The sequence below is a fragment of the Opisthocomus hoazin genome, chromosome 8 (assembly GCF_030867145.1).
Source record: "Opisthocomus hoazin isolate bOpiHoa1 chromosome 8, bOpiHoa1.hap1, whole genome shotgun sequence".
NCBI lineage: Eukaryota > Metazoa > Chordata > Aves > Opisthocomiformes > Opisthocomidae > Opisthocomus > Opisthocomus hoazin.
The window spans coordinates 21870980-21889933 of NC_134421.1; the positions used below are offsets into that span (position 1 = coordinate 21870980).

General features: G+C 46.3%; 1 long non-coding RNA gene and 1 other non-coding gene across 2 annotated transcripts; one reads left to right on the plus strand and one right to left on the minus strand.

The window, feature by feature from the left end:
* Positions 1 to 14878: 14878 nt before the first annotated feature.
* Positions 14879 to 16929, plus strand: LOC142362314 (uncharacterized). The gene is made up of 3 exons (XR_012764955.1): positions 14879 to 15030; positions 16622 to 16755; positions 16860 to 16929. It is a non-coding gene; the product is annotated as an uncharacterized LOC142362314 (long non-coding RNA).
* Positions 16930 to 18631: 1702 nt separating this feature from the next.
* TRNAD-GUC (transfer RNA aspartic acid (anticodon GUC)) lies at positions 18632 to 18703 on the minus strand. Its single transcript has one exon. It is a non-coding gene; the product is annotated as a tRNA-Asp (tRNA).
* Positions 18704 to 18954: the final 251 nt, after the last annotated feature.

Consider the following 18954-nt stretch of genomic DNA (forward strand, 5'->3'; position numbering starts at 1 on the left):
AGGAGAGGAGAAGAACAGACAGACTTTCCCCTGAGGCGGCTGTTCCTCCTGCCTGATTCTGAGGAGGCACTCCCGGACCTGGTGTCGCAGGGTCTCCCGTCGGCAGCCTCTGCAATGATGCTGGTGACTGCTTCCCTTCCCCGCTCCAGAGCCACCGGGAATGGATCACGGCTGGACAGGGTTCCCTCAGGAGGACTTTGTGATGTGAACAACTGCTGTGAAAACTGAAAACCAGCGCAAAGCTGAAAGGAGCTTGGAGTCGCCTCTCTGAGGTCAGGAAGAACAGCTTCCAACTTTTCAGTCGTGCGTTTTTGTTCTGCCTTGTGCGGACAGAGTAGTCCTATTTGTCGTGTTTCAAGGCTCCCAAGAGAGGCCAAAACTAAGCTACAACAGATTTCTACACTTCAGCAAGGACACATTGTGGTCTTTCAAGGAAAAGAAAAATAAGTGTTGCTGTTCACAGCTCAAGCTGCTGCTGGAGCAACACGGCAATGTCTCTCTCATCAGCCAGCCTGTGTTTGCTTGCAAACTGGGCCAGTGCTCTCACATGAAATCAGACAGCTTGTGCATCATGCTCTGTGGAGCCTGCCCAACTATCCCATCTTGCCACCTGTAACAAGTGCTCCACCACCTTGGTTATGGTTCCTCTGTGTGGGGTCCTCTACTTTCTGCCGTTTTGTGAGACTTTTAATGCTGCGCAGGCAGAAATTAGAGGCAAAATCCCAGATCACGTTTTAGAAATACTTTCTCTACAACTCCAGGGTCTGCTGCCTACACTAGCTGAGCATTTTGAGTTACAGAAAATAGTGGACATTGTTTACAGGGCTTATGTTCTTTAACAATTTGCAAAAAAATTATTATAGTGTTACATTAATTTTTGCAATGCTTTCTGTTTTATACCTGATTTCCACATGGCCACATTTACAGGGGTTCAGAGGCGACGTTTGGGAAGCACTGAACTCATGCAGCAGTGTGCAGTGCAGAACTGTCCAGTGAATTATCCTCTTCTCTGAATGCCCTGATGTGACTTTTCCCAGGTAGTGATGTTGATAGGACAGAGCCCAGGAGAACCCACCTGCAAAGCAGCAAGTCTCATCCCCATCAGCAGGCGGTGAGACTGCACCTTGCCACGATACGGTCAAACCTTGTAGTAGTGAGGGCCAAGTCCCAGCTCTGAGACAGTGCTGTTCAGTCAGTTACAGCTATCAAACGTCTGGAAATCTGAGAGAAGTGTGAAAAAGCCTCATAATTTGTTTGGGCATAATTTCTGAGCAGAAGAGGGAAGTGTCTGGGGAAATCCAGCTGTATGAATCCTCATTCCTCCTGACTTTTAAGCTCTTCCAGTACAAAACTGTTGCGACCCAGAGTTTGCTAAAGTTTTAATTTTCATATTTCTAGTCCTGGAGTAGAGCACCTAGTTAGCTGTTGACTTCTCAGGAATGGGTTGAAGGAGTTTAAAGCACAGGCAGAGGCAGCTCAAGGTGTGCCAGGAGGAGCGCAGAGGTGGGATACAGGCCAGTGGCATGGCTCAGGCGCGCTGCCAAGTAGGCTTGCACCCAGGCAGGAGAAGGCAGCGATAGCCCCGCGCTGGACGTGCTGGCAGGCTGCTTTCCTCCCGGGCCACTGGAAAGGTGGATGGGGTTACGCCAACTGCCCTGGCCCTTAAAACCACTGGAACAGTAATTGCAGAGTGAAACTGAGCCTGAGCTCCGAGTGCAGGGATGCACGGATGTGATGGATTTGTTGGACTTGTCACAGAAATGGAGGCTGATGTCAAAATTTGAAGTGTACTGACCTCCGCAAATGTCATGGTTTTTAGCTTGTGATTTCCTTTAAAAAGCCTCTCTCTTTCATGCCCTGATTATTTTTTTTTTCAAAAAGATAAGGACACCTGGATACTGACACTGGAAAAGGGAGTAAATTATTCTGCAGCAGGAGCCAATAATGAATGAATCGATCAATTTTTCTTTCAGAGAGGAGGGAACAGAGGGCAGAGAGTCAGGGGAGGAAGTGCTAACTGTTCAATTAACCAAATGAACTAGCAGGCTAAACTTTGGGGAATGCTTTATATATTACCATGCAATTAAACAGCAGTATAGTATTGCAGCGTCACATTAAATTCCACTTAATTTCCTGCAAACTCTTATCATGAAAATGCAGGCAAAAGCTGATTTTATTGATCTCTCATGCTCTAACCTACTGAACAGCTCTCCCGTGGCCAAGTGACTGTTTTCCGCAGGTTGGTGACATGAGCTGCATCTGGCCTTACACACTGTGAGGTAATGATTTGCTCCTGTAAATGGCTTCACTGAGGAAACTTCACGTTTGCCTGCTTCCCTCCTGGGGCATATTTGGAATGTCATCTTAGCGAACGTAGAGTGTGGGTAGCTTGCTATGTGATGTTAATTTTTTGTTGTTCTTTTCTTTCAGTGTTGCCAAAATCCATGATGATGACTTATATTTTTCTCAGTGCAGAAGTGAGTCACTTTTTTAAGTGGTTAACAGCCAAAGATTGATGTATGTGTATGTAATTAGTACTGCAGGTTTAAACAGCGTCATTTTGCCACCTTGCATCAGTCTTCAATCGCTAACACTCTCTTCATCTAAGGACCAAATCTTACAATCACATTCAAGATCAATGATTCACTTAAAGCATAAACAAAGGCAACCAACAGGTTTCTGCAAATGAGAGAGGTTAAACTAACAGAGGAGCATATTGCAAAGTAGAGGTGTAGCTAAGTATATTCTTAAATGCTCAAGGCTTTAAGGAAAATCTTGGTTATTGGTCAGTTACCACAGCACTGAAGTATTATTATTTCATATTCCTCTCATTACAGGGAACTTCACTGGGTTTCACGCTGGTCTCAAACTACATAAAGTTTGTTGTCCTCCTTTGGTTCTCTTAGCATCTGTAGTTTCTATGGTGCCCCGCCGGCGTCAGTCTTGAAAGGAGAGTGACTTGGAGAAAGGAAGGAGCACGGCAGGTCAGGACTGAGCTGAGCAGAACAGCCACGGCAGAGATTGCCCAAGATACGCTGAGACCATGTCAGCTCCTGCTTACTGATGTTAATTTGTAATTTTCATGAGTGCCATGATCAAATAAACTTACAAAAACGTAATCCAGATTGCAGAGGCAGAGGAACACTGCACACACGGCTGCTATAACATCCTGTGTATTGTTGGCCCAGAGCCATGGCCAGCTGCAACATTTTTCTGTTAGAGAGATGAAATTGCTGCTCCTGAATGCACAGAAATGTTTAAACAACTGACACAATATAAAACAATGGATATAAGGACATAAGAAATAAAACAGCCTTTTGGCAATAAATCTTGTTGATAGAGCAACAGCCTAGTAAATGCTATCTAACATTTAGCAGAGCCTTAGACCTAACGCTGACCTCTGCCAATACATTTGTGTGTGGATTCAATAGGAATCCCGGCAGTTCGGGGTCTTGGTTTTCCTTTCACCCATCTGTTACTAACGCTGCACATATTTGACATGACTGTTTCACTTCATCTGAGACCTGTCGAATAAAAATTCTCTTTTACTTGAGTAATAACTACTAATAATTTACACTTCCAGCACATTGCACCTTCTCTTGAAAACTCAGAGCACTTCGTAAATAAGAGGAACAGAGCTTTTTAATAATTCTCAGAGGCGGTGTGTTATTTTCCGTATTCAAAACTACAGAAGCTATCGCAGAGAAAGTGTCACATTCAGTGTTATGGCTGAAAGGGAAAGGCAGAGCCTTGAGGAGACTGCAAGACTCTTGAGTGCTTTTGCCACAAAACCACCCAGCAGTAAATGAGAAAAACTGCATGCACTATAGAAAGGGTAGTCGCAATGAATTACGTCAGTAGCACTACCTATGAAACACTAAGCCAGTTTAGAGTCAAAGAATTTTTATGAAACCTGTTCATTTGAAGCATTTCCCATGGGGCATTTTGAGTCAGCTTCAACCTGCCAAATTGAGGGAAAAAGTATGAACTTGCATTAAGGGAAAGGTCAAATCTACACTGATTAACAAATGTGGGAAATAACCAGGCTGTCTGTGGTTCAACCTGAGGGATGCTGATAACCAGAGACCTTGGTCCTCCCACCCCGCATGCCTCAGCAGGCTCCAGCTGACTTGATGCTCCTCGTGGTGTCCAAGATCTTCTTGCACAAAGGCACTTTATGGCGCTGAAGTGTTCAGCCCACTCCCTCTTCCGCACTGCAAGGCTGGAGGGAGCTCGGCTGATACGAAGCCGGGTCTGTACCCTCTCAGCGCCTTGTGACGGGAACTACAGCAATGTGTTGCCTAGTAATGATCTTTCTAGGGACTCAAAAGGCTTTATAAATTTTTAATGCTCCAAATTCGTTTTCTGATAGCCTTAATACAGGTTTAAGATTTCAGTCTGTGAAACGATAGCTGTTGCATGTTCCCAGTTATTAAGGTCCTACTACATTTTTTTGTTTAAATTTCAGTACTATCCCAGTTTCGTTTGAGATCACTTTTTTAACAACAGCCACGGCAACAGTTTTATCAATCTCAGCTCACCGTTCTGGGTTGGGCACAAGACGGGGTGATCCAGGTCTCATGCAAATCAGTTTTAGAGTGGGTTTAACTCCCTGAGCTCCTTGTGCAGCTGCTGCTCCTTTACACCAGGGTAAGTGCAGGATAAGGATCGGGCTATTGGCATTCGTAGCTTCCCAAGGATCCATGCAGCAGAGTCTGCCTCTGTGATATGGGTAGTGAATGTATCCATTCTGCTCCACTTCCAGGCATTCATTTCCTGTAACGTAATTTTTAAGGAGTCTCTGGCAGTTCAGTGGAAAGAGATTTTTTTTCATTTTAATCTCTCTTAAAGTCCTATTACCACTTTTAATTGTGGCTGCTTAATTTTTAAGGACAAAAAATCTGGCAGACTTGTTGAGCTGCTGAAGTTTCTCATTAATCGCTCTGACTTAACACGGCCACTGTGTCAGCCGCAAGCTAAATGAAGGAAAGGGCAGCAGAGGCAGGGACCATGCACCTGCCCACTTGTGTGCCTTCATGGCATGTTTGTACCTGTGCTTCTCTGTTTTTTTTCTCTTAGTAGTCCTCTGCCAGTTGCATCATGGACACATTGGCACCATAAGGTCTGCAGGACCAAGACAGTCTTTGTGTCTGCTGGTGGCATGCTGAGACCCCAGGCCCCCACCATGGCAAGCTGTGTTGCCCCTTGCTACCTGTGATCCTCGCGCTGCCACGGTCGCCAGCACAGCTCAGAGCCACCCTTGCTGCCCCTCCCGGGTGGTGAAGGACCCAGTGTGTCTCCTCTCCTGTCTCCGAGCAGGGCTGGTGCTGCTGGGAATGCCCAGCCTGGGCAATGAGGCTGACCCAGTCCAGGCTACGGATGTCCCAGCCATCTCATGTCCCTGATGGATGAGGGGCCAGGTGAGCAAAATTAGACGTGGTTCCAGAGCACACAGCAAGAGGAGAGAGAGGGGAACAAAGGTCCGATTTCCACACCGCCCAGCTGCAGCAAGCTGTGAAGCAGGTGAGAACACTGGGAGAGCGTGTGCTCGGTGCTGCTTGTCTGCAACACAGCAGGTTTGCTCCTGCCCCCTACACAAATCATCTGTGGTGATAGCTTGCCTGCTGTCACCAACAGACAACCTCTGATCATCATGGATATAACCTCCTTTTGTCCCCCAAGGAAGGGCAGGATGAATACGTTGGCACGGGCGGGGAAGTGCTTGTGGATATGTTTGGTGCGTGGCGTATTCTGCTGTCTGAAGGTCACAGGTAGGGGTCCTCTGTCTGCAGCTTTACTCTCCCTTTACGCTGCTTGCTTTCTCAAGAAAACTTTATGGAAGGAAATTTCTGTGTTTCAGGCAATAGCTCACTTCTGTCAGTGCTTCTTGGAGAGCTCATGATTCCTGGTTATTTATCTGATGTGTATAAATGAGAATGTATCACTTAGGTTGTGTTTGAATGGAGAGAACAAAATAAGTGATGGTATGATGTGTTAGGCAGCTTTTCCTCTTGAAGACGTAATGAGGCTGTTTACTGCTGTATCATTTTTTTCTGCAAACTGTTGTAAAATCTCCTACTGCCACCATCAGGACGTCAAAATATAAAATACAGAACATAACATCAAAGTCAAAGAAGTCAGTACATCCAATAAAAAAGTGGCTAGAATATAAATCTTTTGGATGTACATAACAATATGTATTGAATTGGAAATTATAATAGTATGTGTCTCCAGAGAGACGTCCATAAGGAACAGTATGGGGGGAGGGGGTGTCCTGTAATTTGTGCAATAGTCATGCAATATGTTAAAAAATCTAAATAAAATAACTTGCATTGCCCATATTCATGAACACGAATTAAAGGGGCATCTAATAATAACACTGTAAAGACATTAAGAATATTTTTGCCCTTACTTCAGTGCAAGATGTGTGGCTCACTGAAGACTCTTCCTTCCACATAAATGCCGACTGTATTTATGGATTCTCACAGAATCACAGAATCACAGAATCACAGAATAGTAGGGGTTGGAAGGGACCTCTGTGGGTCATCTAGTCCAACCCTCCTGCCGAAGCAGGGTCACCTACAGTAGGCTGCACAGGATCTTGTCCAGGCGGGTCTTGAATATCTCCAGAGAAGGAGACTCCACAACCTCCCTGGGCAGCCTGTTCCAGTGCTCCGTCACCCTCAGAGGGAAGAAGTTCTTCCTCATGTTCAGACGGAACTTCCTGTGCCTCAGTTTGTGCCCATTGCCCCTTGTCCTGTCGCTGGGCACCACTGAAAAGAGCTTGGCCCCATCCTCCTGACACCCACCCTTCAGATATTTGTAAGCATTTATAAGGTCCCCTCGCAGCCTTCTCTTCTTCAGGCTGAACAAGCCCAGTTCCCTCAACCTCTCCTCGTAGGGGAGATGTTCCAGTCCCCTCATCATCCTCGTAGCCCTCCGCTGGACTCTCTCCAGTAGCTCTTCATCTTTCTTGAACTGGGGAGCCCAGAACTGGACAGAGTACTCCAGATGAGGCCTCACCAGGGCAGTGTAGAGGGGAAGGAGAACCTCCCTCGTCCTGCTGGCCACACTCTTCTTGATGCACCCCAGGATCAGTCAGCTTTTGTGTATAACCTTGCAACTTAATTTCTTAAAAAGTTCTTTCAGACACTTTGCAAATGCAGTCGCATTTTTCTGCGAAATATTCAACTATCTAACATCGAATGTAGCCAGAAAGTACCACATCTACATGGTATCACTTGGCTATCATCAGGAAGTCTTGGCTGAGGCTGGACTGGGCAGAGTGGCAATAAATGGAAATGCTCACCTTCTGACATGATTTCTACTAGCAGAGAATTTGGTCTTATCCGTATAGTTTTGTGTAGTAGCTTTGTGTAGTCTAAATAAAGAATCACTAATGCAACAATAAATAATAAAGACATTTCTGAGTACATTGCGATGCAACACACCATGCTTTTATAACCAAGCATGCCAGAAAAGCATGTGCTCTATGACCTCAGCTGCATTAAGTTATTGCTTACTTTTATTCACTAATAAATAATGTCCCATTCCAGGTGAATATGTTTTGTATGTTTTGGATTAAAATAATAGCAGCCTTGAATTGAACTGTTTTCCTTGAAGAAGGTAAGCTACCCTCCTTTAGTATTTAGAGCTTTAGTATAGCTCTGCACCTACTGCGCAGTTGCTCCAACCTGCTGCTCTGCTGTCACTGCCATGGCTAATCATACCAGAACATACAGTGGGTGTGCGGGCAAAGCAAATACATACATATTTTTAAGGCACACTATCAGTAAGTAGACATTTACTGTCAGCAATTATGTGCATATCTGGGTCCTTATTGTCCAATGACATCATATATGATCTAAGGAAAGCACTCATGGCTTTACCATATTCACCCAAATATCCATGTAACCAAGCACTAAAAAATCTCTAGGAAGAACCTTTGCTGCCCTGAATCAACAGGGCCTCGTCTTTGATAGCAAGTTGTTTTGGGACATGTTTGTCATTGCTGGTTGTATGAAAAAGACTTTCCATAATTCCCAGCAATGAATTTAAAAGAAGAGGCTCATTACAGTGGAAAGCAGTGGGAGTGGGGGTGCCGGGGAGCGAGTAGTCATTTGTTATGGCCGTTTATGGGAACAGTTTTCAGACTGGGTGGGGGTTTCTCCACAGCTCAGTAAAGGGAAGCATTTGGCCCTGACAGGGTTACAGAAAAGATCACAGAGAAGCCTGTGGAAGAAGAGGCCATGGGAAACGAAAAGAGACGCGGAGTGAGGGCAGGCAGCCTGGAGTTCTGCGCCGTACAGATGGCAGTCTGTTGTAGCAAGGATGGGGATTTCTTCTGGACTACATTTCTTGGAAGTGCTGGGGAAATACCCTGGGTCAGCAAGGAGGCTGGAAAAGGAGGAGAGTACAGGGTACAGGAGGGCTGGTAGGTTTTGGGTCTAGGTCTGAGGTTGGCAGAGGTCTTCCAGCCCTGGGAATGCGACAGGAGGGTTCCCAGGAGGGGAACTCCCTGTAACTGAATTTTAACTTTGGAAGAGCTTTAGACCAAAGGACCAAAAAGCACAACAGCAGCTTCCCAGCCTGCTTAGGGCAGCTGATTCAGAAGGGGAACCAAGGCACGGTATCAGCTAGGTAAGAATTACCACAGACCAGTAAGGTCCAGCAGGCTGCTGGGTGGACGGTGCTGCACAGCTGAGGTCCTTCTGCTGAAAATGACTCGTGTCCTGGGCACACATTTATAGACTTCCAGGAAAAATGCTGCCAATTATCTGAGTTTCCATGGAGGTCCATGGAGGGAGATGTGGTCCTTCAGGACCAGCGTCTAAACCACTTACCATCCAGTTTTACACAGCGCTAACAGCCCGGATGATGACATCCAGATGGGAAAACGCCGTGGCTGTGTCACTCCCGCAGCCACTCTCCCCACCGTGGAAACAGTCTGCCCATGCTCTGCTAGCTGGAACGGACTACTGGCTTAATTGCATTGCCGTATTGCCACTTGCACTTGAAGTAGCCACAATCTCTTAACTAACTATAAGCAGGAGTGGGTTTGTGTGAGGTAGAACTAGGAAGGCCCAGTAGCATCTCACGTTTGAGCTATCTGGCATCTAAGGAGGTGTGAACTCTAGCAGATCATTTTCCTCTTGTTGAGAAGAAATGGTTCATTATGGCTTTCCTTCATGATGCCTAAAGAGGGCAAAATGTCACAGCCTCCCCCTCAATACAGGCACTAGTAGGGTTTTTCTTCCCTTCCCAGTCACTTATTTGCATTTCATTTTACTGAGCATGATTTCTTCAGCTCTTAGTAGCTGGACCAAGCACAGCTGGCTGTTACCTCCCTATTTGAGACTAGTCTCAGGCACACTGAGAGTGATTTTGTTTTGTAGATGCTCACCTCCAAGCCAAACCAGCCTGTCTGCCTGCACCAGCATACTGACCACCTGCTAACCTTCCAGCAAAGAGCCAGAAGAAGCCAAAGTTAGAAGGCAGCTGTATTCCTGACACAGCAGAGTAAAAGAGCCATAAGTGGGTGTTTGTGATCCTCTAGGGATGCTCTCTCAGCTCTGGAAGACAAGCTGGGATCATACAGAGAGTAGGACTGCAGAAAGCTGCTATTCTCTGCACTGAGAGGAATACAGGGCAATCTGAAACGAAAGTTAAGTGGGAACAGCCACCCTTGCTTTGTGCTTTCCAGAACCAGAGGCAAAATACCTTCTCTGTGTATTAACACACCGGATATGTGAATGGATCCCTCTGCTCTCTTTCCACATTTCAGCTATGTTTGCATGCTGTATTATAATTATCTCCAAACGGGTTTTACAGGGACAGATTCCAATCCTGGATATTTAAATAGATTGGATTGCTTTATCTCATTTTACAGAAATTAGATTCTCTTTGTTTCCATACAAAGGCATGAAAGGGGGGTGGAGGGAGGCAAAGGGGAATGTGGGAAGGGTGTGGAAAGATGAGGAAAAAGCCACCTGGAAAGGGCAAAGGGAAATGGAGAGTGCTCCACACACAAGGCTACATTGGCTCATGAATTTAACATGTGTGTAATGTTTCTTATGAGAAGTCATGTGAGCAATTTAAACTAGCCCCTAGGCAAGTCTAATCTGAACAAGCTGCTCTGAGACAAGCTACAAATTGCAGGGTTTAATAAAAAGAGTAGGCCAGAGTCAGCAGAGCAGAGGATAACAGAAAAGGGGGAAAGGGCTAGGATGATATCACAATGTGAAATGAAGTCTCCATGAGTAAATCTTAATAGTACATTACACTGAGGCAGCAAAGACTGAAAAGGAGGCATTGCATTAAAATTCTGCACAGTTGGAGGTGGAAGTCGTATAAGATATCCCAACATTTACTTCATATCCATGAAGAGCGGTTTGGACTACATGACCTCTGCAGGTCCCTTCCAACCCAAAGCATTCTATGATTCTGTGATTATATGAAGAGTGACACAGTTCTCTTAGCTCATTTGCACCACTGCTGTGTCCGTGTCTTGCATGGTGTCCCTGCCATTAGGTGTCACCACTCCACAGCAGTAGATTTCGGAGGAGCTAAGTCTAGAAAGTCTGGTCTAATGTTGCAAATGCAATATTTCTTCACTAAGGGTTCTGAGGCTACTCCTAGAAAAGGATCTTCCTGGGTCACAAGCCAAGCCTCTGCAGTGGAGAGCAAACGGTACTGGACGAGACTGGGCAGATCCCAAAAACCTCTGGAACGGTTTGGTTTCAGGCTCTTATTCTGGGTGCGTCCAGCCTCGACACTGCAAAGCAAGGTTCTTGCCTGGCCTTCAGGGTGCCTCGCTTGCCTTGCTTCTTGTGTCATCCTTCACTGGCAGCTGGGACTGAGCCTTTGCTGCTGCTCCTGATGGGCAATCAGCCTGCAGATAGCACAACTTGGCTTCACAGCATCTGCACTTGTCCAACAGACCACTAGTCTAGTTGTGGATTCGCAGGGCCCAAAATGAGTGGAGTTAACACAGCTAGTTTTGTTTCATGGGGAAAACACAGCTTGAATTGTGTTCTCTCTTCTCTGTCTCATGTACTGTAACGCTCTACAGCTTCCCCATGAGAGGAGACTACACTACAGGGAGTTAAACACTGTTAGTAGAAAACCACTTTCGGGAAAAGCAAATGTCATCTGCTTGGCCAAACAGATCTTGGAAATTACAGTAGTATTTTTTAACTCCCCTCCAACATTATGGGGATGACTAGTAATCCTCACTGCAGTTTTCATGGAGTTAAATAACTCTTTACATAAAAGTTTTCATCATAAACTGGAAACAATGGCCAGATAAGGTCTCTGCAAGCTTGGTTTCCTAACAAAACCTCAAGCAAATCCTGTAAGTCATAGGCTCCTGGTGCCACTGCCTGACCCCGCTCCCTGAAGACTGGGAGAGCTCCAGCCCCCTGAGCACAGTGGCCGGGGCAGGGGCATGAATTGCCAGACTGCAACTGGCAATGCCTTTTCAATTAATTCAACACTTTCAAAAAATAAGAATTCTTCCTAAATTCAAGGCAAAAATTTCCTCTTGTAACCAATATTTACTTAGCAACATAAACAAGTGACTGAAGGACAGAATGTGAGTCATAATTCGGAATTAAAAATATTTGTGATCTTTGCTGCTGGGCGAGCACTCTGTCATGCTAGCTGCTGGCAACGAGCTCATTTTGGCCTGAGACTGTGCAGACTCGTTTCTCTGGTGTGGCAACTTCTTCCACGCTGTTGGGAAAGCAACACCGACCTAACAAAGTGTGAGGGCCCTGCAGTAACAGTCTTCTCTTCCTACCTTCCGCCCTCCTCCCACCAGGGGAGGAAGCTAGAGTGGTTTCTCTCCTTTCAATGTTCTCTTGCCTCTTAAATTAATTGTATCCAAAGAGGCTGCAGAGGTCCCACAATGCTAGGTTCTGCGTATAGTCAATGTGCCTCCCCCAAAAACCTTTGTAGTCAAAATCACAGGAAAGACAAAGGGGAAACCACTCTCATTTAGCAAAAAATTTCAAAATGAGCCACATAAGGAGTCTGTGGCAAAGCCTGGATGTGCACAACGGTCTCCGAAATCCCTGTCAGTGTCTGTGACAAGACCCACGCTGAGCAGCCCTGTGTCCTTCCAGCCAGACACTACACTTCTGAGTCCGAACGAGCACCTCATAGGATGTAGGGTCTGCCAGGGACAAAACCAGTGTATCTAATTAAGAACAGAATGGATTAACAGCCTCCAGAAGCAATGCCAAAACAAGCACCCACCTCACTCAGTATCTCCTCCCTGTTTAAGGAGAGCAGCGTAAGAAAGATGAAGTATGGAATGATTTTTCCCCTGATATAATCTCCCAGGTTATACAAATCCAAACTTTATAGATTTCAGGAATTGGAAGCTGTGCATCCACTCAAAAATGTTTTAAAGGCATCGTTGGATCTAGGCTTCATGACTGTTTAACTCTTTTGAACCTGTTTATACTCCCAGTGTCCGCCACATCCTGTGACAATGAGTTCCATAGTTTACATGGCTGCATTTAACTCATTTAACTGCATTAAAAAGTGCTTTCGTTTGCTTGCCTGCTGGCCAAAAATTTCATTGGGTGCCTCCTAGCTCTCCTTTTACAAGGAACAATAAAAACCCATTCCTAGTCATCTTCTCCAGACCACTTGTGATTTTATAGACATCTGTATTTAAAAAATGTTTAATAATACATTCCCTGAGCTTTTATCAATGTCTTCACATAAACATACAACCTGTTTCGTACTAATCTTGTTGAAGCCTGCTATGGCTATTGTCCAGCTATGTATTTTAGCAGCAAAAGTAAATATGTCCAGCCAAGCCTCTTGCATTTTTCTGCGTATTTGTCTGGCAATATTGCTTCCTCCTTTTTAGGGTTTGGTAGGAAGCATTTATTTAAAAGCAAACTTCCCTCACTGGACCGTCTCAGACACTCAGCATGTCCCACAGCTTAACTGGGGGAAAATCTGGGGCAGGGGGATCCTGCTGGATATTGGCAGCGCAGTGTGCCCTGTTACTGCTGGTGTTGTGAAAAGCTGACTACGCCTGTGGTAATCGTCTCTGGTTGTTGTCCGGCTTGGTGCATCCCCATTACAGACAAATAGGGAAGTCTGCGAGTACGTCCATTTGGGGAGTCTTCCCTTTATAGCAAGAACACTCTGTGGGTGTTCCTTACAAGATGCCGAGGTGCAATTCAGTAGCCCTCCTACCCCTCAAATAATAGTTCGAGTTTATCCAGAGGTCAGTTTGTGTTGATCTCTGGGCAGAATGTCACTTCAAGATGAAAATACAGAAAGTATCCAATCACCCAGAAGCAGATGTTTTTAAAATTGATAATTGAGAAGATTATGAAGCTAATAATAGCTATAGCTGCATAGAAAACACAGATTATTTCTTCGTATACTGCAATTCTGTCTGTATAATAAAGTTTTGTGCGTGCTGGGGTTCTCAGATGGAGAAGGATGCTGCAACCCACTGTTGGCAAATGTAAAGCAGAAGACCAAAAAGAGGAAATGTTGTCATCCAGGAGGTTTCAAAAGCTTTAACGGAGGAAATATCTGAGGACAAACAAAATGCTGAGCAGGCTAAGTGGTGTAATAGATGTTTAGCATCAAATTAACAGAAGAGTTAACTGTACATCATCTGGATTTTTGTTTTTGAGGCAGGAATTGTCCTTGCCTGAGTCTGTCATGACGACACCCTGAGGCTGCCAGATCTCTGAATACAGTTAAACAACATCCTCTGAAGAAAACACACTGTCCACTGTGAAGTGGTAAAAATAAATTGTGTCGTAACTGTGTGGAAATACAAATATGGGCAGTTCAAGTGGCAATTTTAAAGCTAGTTACTTCATAGTGTATTGCAAAGTTGTAGGTTAACATTTTCAAATGTGTATTGTGTTTTTTGATCCTTTAATTTTGAAATAATGAGAGTGACTCTATGGTACCTTAAACATAACACCTAAAAGCTGAGGCTAATCATTCTGGTGATGTAAGCTGTGTGCGTGTCTAGCAACATGGAAGTTAAAAAAAAAGATGACTGCCTGTGCAAAATTATTTTAAAAATCAGAAGTAAGGAGGAACTGAAAAAAATTACAAAACAGATTCCCTCCAAATAAAAAAAAGGATGATGGAAATTACATTTAACAGACCATCTGACATGTAGAAAAACAGCAGTGTGAAATGATTGTTGGTTTGTGCAGGGAAGACAGGACTGAGAAACCGTCTTTCTCAGGAAAATAGAAATGGAATAGATGCTCTAAAGTTGCTAAGAAATAAATGCAGGATAACTATTAAGAAGATATAGCTTTAAAATATTTTTCCACCCTATCTGTCCCAGGAAAATGGATCCATTACTGGTCGTTCATGTACAAAACTGAACAGTTCCTTGTAAATCATTATGATTGAGTATTAAAGTGCACAACATGTTAAGAGCTAGTGAAGAAAGAGTGGACATCTAATATACCCTTATTATCAGCTAATGTAGAAAGATGCCAGGCTAGTCTGGAGGAGTCATAAAACCACAGCACGCAATGCCTGATGGTGGCCTGGGTATTTTTTAATTGGTGTGTGTGTCGGCGTCCCATCTGGCTTAGATTAGCCTTGCTCCAATGACCCAAGTGGGGCTGCAGCAATGTGCAGCACCTGAAGACCCAGACCTGCGTAAAGAGATTGGAAATTTTCAATGAGAGGGCTCCACCTCCATCTCCTCGGTGATATGCGGTGCTCATGGACCCACGCCTTGCTCCATGCGGGGAGCTGGCTGCTCCCCAAGGGCTGGCGGTGCTGTGCTGACACCAAGGGCACGAGGCGAGCAGGACAGGGACAGTGGCAGCGACCCGGGACAGCCGTGGCCCTGCTGTCATCTGCACACAGTTCGTTTGCCAGGAGCTGATCCAAGGCTGGCACCATCACAGAGCTGTTCAGGGGCATCAGCAGCCAGACTCCTCAGTGCAGGGAGAAGACTGCAGAGCTCGTTGGGGTCCCCGGGGCCAACACTTAGTGGATACTAACGATGACAAGGTAAAACCTCTCAAATGAAGATTAAATTTTTCCAGGGTGCTTTTTTTTATTTATGTGATCAGCTGGTTCACCATGTGTAGGGATCAGAAGCCTGTAGCAGCTACTGGTGCAAATTGTTTCAGCACCTTCTGAGGGGCAACCACATTCCCCTCTCCTCTTATCAGCCAAAAGCTTTAGCACCAGGGGTCTCTGTAGAATAATCAAGGTGGAGTAGAGGGCTTGTATTCTCCTAAATTGTCAGCTCATCAGGCTTACGCTGGATGTCCTGACTTGCAAGAAAGCTTGTGAACAATTTTCCATCATCTCTTCCTGCTATTAGCCCTTGCTGAGCACTTACAACGACATTTTGTACTCTGCTCTACCTGATCTTCCTATTTATTGATTAGTTTGTTTTTAAGTGAGAACACAATTGGCATATTTTCAGTAGCTACTTCTGTTTAAGTTTCACTATTGGGACTGCACAGAACAATTGCTGAGAACTTATTTTTAACTAGTGTCAAAACATGAAGTTATTGCTATAGTTACTAAGAAGGGGGTACTCTCTTCTTTTCCTTGCCCTTAGAGTAACCAATAATGTAAAACTTCCAAGGATCTCAGTGCTCATAAGTTTGTGTTTCATCATTAATAATGACATAAAGCAGTTCACAATGTTCACAAGAAATCTTTTGCCTTCCTTGTCAAATCTTCTTGACAAAGGTTAATTAAAACATTTGGCAGAGTTAGGCATATATAAAACACACTTGATTAAATACACATATGGATACAACACACAGAGGACAGAATACAGAGTTACACAGTACCCAGGACCTGAACATGCTTAAACAAGATGCTTTAACAAGGTGCTGTTAACATGCTCAGGCTGAACCTCCAGCCCCGACCTCCCCTGGGGTCTGCTTTGCTGCCACGCTGTGCAATCAGCAAGGCTGCAAGCGGTAGTTTAAAGCCTGCTCTCGTCTTGCTGGTTTGGCCACAGCCTTCTCTCCCAGCTGTAAGGCTGATACCGGCTCTCCTTCAGCTTTTAATAAAGGATTAATAAATCACGCATGTGATGGCAAGTTGAATGGGATGACTAGAAACATCAAAAGAGTTGCTGATGAAAGCTGTACATGGATAATTCAATAGACATTTGAAGAAGAAATCAAGGCAAGATTTCTAGTAGCAATACGGCAGCATTTGCTCCTCCAGATTCCATTAGTGATGGCCCTTATTCAAGCTTTCCTTCCACAAACACTGCAGGAGGCTTCCTGCCGGGTCTCCCTTGCCTTGTGCCTCCTGTGGCCTTTGCCCACGGGGAAGCCAGACTGGACCACGCTGGAATTCTCACAGCAGTCCCAGGCGATGTGGGCAGCTGGGGCTGGGCTTGCCGCAGCATTGCCGCTGGCCTTCCAGCAGTGCCAGCTCCACGCTGCCAGGTGGGGTGAGGCGGCACTGTGGGGTGCATGGGAAGGACCCAGCACCTCAGGGGAGGGGGAAGAGGTTGAGCTGACCTGGGGGAGACTTAGGCAAGAACAAAATGGCCCATGGGGGGAAAAAGGCTGAGCTTGTAAAACCCCACTCAGCTCCCTGAGCTCCTTGTTTCTCTTCCTTTTAGCTTTGCCCACACACAAAGGAGGACGATGTTCTGGGACTCTAGGAGCTGCACATCTATAGCAAAACTTTGCCTCTTGGGTAGCTTGCTTGTGCACCGTGAAAACTTAATCTGCAAACAGGAATCCCGACTAAGAGGTATGGAGTTGCTTGCAAGACTCTTTTTTATGCCTGCAAAGCACTGTCAGCGCATTTCTGTTTTTAATTAATTGCTTTTCTAATCCCTTATTGTTTTATGACAGCTGAAATTGCCTAACTGGATGCCCAACACATATGAACTACTAAATGGTTCTTACATCTTATCTTGTGGCCCATCCTCTGTGTTGAAATAAACTGCCTACTAAACAAAATCAGTTTCCTTGTGTTTCTGATGACATACATATGTGGATTTTGAGAAAGGGAAGTGGGCATGGGAGAAAATTCAAAAATTGCAAAAGGAAAAACATTGTGGTTGTTTCTTCTTTCTGAAATACACCCAGCAATAGACCTACTGAAACTCCCTTGCTCTCCTATCTGGGCTTGTCTGCGCATGGCTCCAATCCAGCTCGTTTATACAAAGCTCCAGGATGTCACTATGGACGACACTCCATGTCACATCCCATCTTCCTCACGTGCTTCTCATGTTCCCACCTCAGGGCCACATCCAGATGGGACAGCTGGGACAGTGGGATGCTCCTGAGAGTCCCACTGGCTTTGCCGCCAGCTGGAGAGCCCACAGAAAGTACCTTTTGGCCTGGCACTGTACCTCTTAGCCTTGCATCCCTCCTGTGCCTGCAACTCCCTGCAGCTGCTGGTGTGCTGCTCCTGCGGCTGTGTGCACATGGGCTGCAGACATGCCGTTTCAGGAACTGATTTCTAAGGGCAACAAAAGTTAGGTTCTGCATTCGGTATTCCATGCCCATGGCTTCTGGCAATGTTTTGTCAATAGTGATCACCCTTTGTTGCCAAACCTTTTTGTTAAATTGGATCTTAGCTCTTATTACAAAGAGATAATTTTTCTTGTGTATGTATGTCCTCACTTGAGTGCTTGCTGTTGTGTTTCTGTGGTTGATGCGAGGTCGCTCATGGTTACAGCGCAATTCACTCTCAGTGCCCGGGTCAGGGCACCCAAACTGTCTGAGTGCACAAAGCCCTCCAGGCCTCCTGCGCTGGACACCAGGCACACAGAGCCCGCACCCCTTGCAGTCGGGTGCCTTGGCCTCCTGTCTCCGGTCCTCATTCCTTACCCCTCCTACATGTGATCAGCTACGGGGCTCTTTTCTGTCTCGGAGAATGAGAAATTTGGGAGATCACATTTCTGCTCGGCACCTCCCACAGAAGGGAAGAGATCTCTTTCAGTATCCTTGTGCAAAGGTGTTAATAAATAAATAATGCCTTTTGGCAGAAGGATTGAAGAAAAAAACCAAAGGGCGTGTTGGTGGTGCCTAAAAACGCCTTTCTGGCGACACTTTACACCAAGTAAATGCAAGGAGGGAAGCTGGAGTCTCACCTTGCTCCCACTGGCTGGAAGCACGGGCTCGGGCTGGGGCCTGGCACAGCCCCAGGGCCTCCCGGTCTCCAAAGTTCTCGCTCTGAGGATTAAAACGCGGGACTGCATTACCACAGGCCGGGAGACGGCCTGCTGCCTTCCGCCACCTCCGTCTGACCTGTCCCCTTCCCCTTGTTGCTACCTCACAGCTTTAGGTGAGGCTGGGGGGGGGGGGGGGGCGGGTGTCCCATCTTGATGTAAGAAAAAGGGCGAATGTTTTTGGAAAGCTTCATTCACCCCCCCGTCCAGCTGTTTGAGCTATTTAAATATTAAAAACACTTTCCCCACACGCTCGCGCAGTTAAGCAGCTGGGCTCGTACAACCCCACAGCCGCCCCGCCGGCCCCCAGCCTGCAGCAGGTGGGCAGCCAGGCCCCGGAGGGGTTCTCTTCCCACGGCTGTCTGGCTGCAGCTTTGATTTCCCTAAGAATCGGTTTTCTCGCCTCTGGGAGGGAGCCCATACCGAGGAAACAAAAATTCCTACTACCTCCCCGTCGGGGAATCGAACCCCGGTCTCCCGCGTGACAGGCGGGGATACTTACCACTATACTAACGAGGAAGTGTACAAGCACCACTTGTGGCGCAGCCCTCACAAGGTTTCTGCACGCTCTCAGCCCGGGGATGCGCCAGCCCCTCGCGGCCAACCACGCTTCCCGCCGCGCCCCGCGCCACCTTCCCCCCCCTCCCGCAATGCACCACGGGGGTTGTAGTTCCCCGCGCGCTGCCTTTGCCCCGTCCCGCGGGGGGGCGGAACTACGCCTCCCAGAGGCCGGCGCGCGGGCAGCCCCTCCCCGCGGCTGGCGGGGCGGC